Consider the following 2,237-nt stretch of genomic DNA (forward strand, 5'->3'; position numbering starts at 1 on the left):
CAGCTGGAAACCATCATTCTTAGCAAACTATCACAAGAACAGAAAACCAAACACCGCATGTTCTCACTCATAGGTGGGAACTGAACAATGAGATCACTTGGACTCGGGAAGGGGAACATCACACACTGGGGCCTATCATGGGGAGGGGGGAGGAGGGAGGGATTGCATTGGGGAGTTATACATGATATAAACGTTATGCACATGTACCCTAGAACTTAAAGTATAATAAAAAAAAAAAAAAAAAAAAAAAAAAAAAAAAAAAAAAAAAAAAAAGAAAAACCCACAACCAACCTCATACTCAGCAATACAGGAAAAGGAAACTCTCATCAGCAAGTGGAAGCGTGCATTGTCACAACCTTTTAGAATTCTTTGAACTTGTCCTAAGATTCAATAATTCTATTTACTTAATTATTAACTTGATGTTTTTCCCCTAAGATTAAGAACAAGACAGATGTCCACACTCACCACTTCTCTTCAACATTCTACTGTAAGTTCTAGCCAGAGAAATTAGGTAAGAAAAAAAAAAGGGATCTAGATTGGAATGAAGAAGTAAAACTATCTCTAATTACAGATGACATAATCTCGTATACAGAAAATTCTAAGGAATTTATTAAAATCAAGACTAATAAACAAGTTTGGCAAGATTGCAGATAAGAGATCAATATATAAAAATCTATTGTTTTTCCATAAACTTGCAATAAACAACCAAAAATTAAATTAACATAATTCCATCTACAATCACATCAAAAATAATAAAACACTAAGGAGTAAATTTAATGAAGTACAAAGATTATAAACTGAAAACTACAAAAGTTGTTTTAAAAAATTAAAGAAGATCGTGCTCGCTTCGGCAGCACATATACTAAAATTGGAACGATACAGAGAAGATTAGCACGGCCCCTGCGCAAGGATGACACGCAAATTCGTGAAGCGTTCCATATTTTTTGCATTTTAAAGCATTTTTATAGTATACGATTTTGCCTAATAAAGTATTCTCATAGCAAAAAAAAATTAAATTTAATTTAAAAAAATTAAAAAATTAAAAATTAAAGATCAAAATAATTGGAAAAATCCTATGTTTATAGACTTAAAAGCATTGTTAAAATGGCAATACTCCCAAATTAATCTACAGATTCCATACTTACCAGAATCTCAGCTGACTTCTTTGTAGAAATGGACAAGCTGATCCTAAAATTCATAAGGAATTGCAAGGAGCCCAGAATGACCAAAACAATCTCAAAAAAAAGAACAGAAGTAGGAAGACTCACGTGTCCTGATTTCAAATTTTAGTACAAAGAAATAATAATCAAGACAGCATGGTACTAGCACAAGGACAGACATATAGATCAATAGGTTAGAATTGAGAGTCCAGAAATAAATCCATATATCCATGGCCAGCTGATTTTAGGCAAGGGTGACAAGATCATTCAATAGGAGAAAAAAAATAGCCTTTTCAACAAATGATGCTGGGACAACTGGATAGCCATATGCAAAAGAATGAAGTTGGACTCCTACCTCATACCATATTAAAAAATTAATTTAAAGTAGATCAAAGATGCACATAGAAGAGCTAAAACTAGGAAACTTAGAAGAAAACAGAGGTAAATTTTCATGACCTCCTTGGATTATGCAATGAATTCTTAAATATAACACCAAAGCATGAGAAAGAAAAAAAAATAATTACACTAGACTTTATCAAAATTAAAAGTTTTTGGTCTACAAAGGATATCACAAAAGTGAAAAGACAGTCTACAGAATGGAAGAAAATATTTGCAACCTATATATCTAATGACACTTGTGTCCAGAATATTTAAAGAACATTTAACAATTTAATAATAAGGCAAATAAACCAATTTAAAAATGAGCAAAAGAGCTGAATAGAAATTTCTTCAAGGTAGATATAAAAATGGCCAATAAGAAGGTGGAGCAAGATGGCCGAATAGGAGCAGCTCCAGTCTCCAACTCCCAGCGCGAGCGACACAGAAGACCGGTGATTTCTGCGTTTTCAACTGAGGTACTGGGGTCATCTCGCTAGGGAGTGCCGGACAATCGGTGCTGGTCAGCTGCTGCAGCCTGACCAGCGTGAGCTGAAGCAGGGCGAGGCATCGCCTCACCTGGAAGCGCAAGGGGGAAAGGAATCCCTTTTTCCTAGCCAGGGGAACTGAGACACACAACACCTGGAAAATCGGGTAACTCCCACCCCAATACTGCGCTTTAAGGAAACAGGCACACCAGGA

At 35.1% G+C, this 2,237-nt stretch overlaps 1 non-coding gene across 1 annotated transcript; it reads left to right on the forward strand.

The window, feature by feature from the left end:
- Positions 1–838: 838 nt before the first annotated feature.
- LOC117073943 lies at positions 839–945 on the forward strand. The gene has a single exon (XR_004433471.1). It is a non-coding gene; the product is annotated as a U6 spliceosomal RNA (small nuclear RNA).
- The last annotated feature ends 1,292 nt before the right edge of the window (positions 946–2,237 follow it).

This window comes from Trachypithecus francoisi, unplaced genomic scaffold (assembly GCF_009764315.1).
Source record: "Trachypithecus francoisi isolate TF-2019V2 unplaced genomic scaffold, Tfra_2.0 Lachesis_group4, whole genome shotgun sequence".
Lineage (NCBI taxonomy): Eukaryota > Metazoa > Chordata > Mammalia > Primates > Cercopithecidae > Trachypithecus > Trachypithecus francoisi.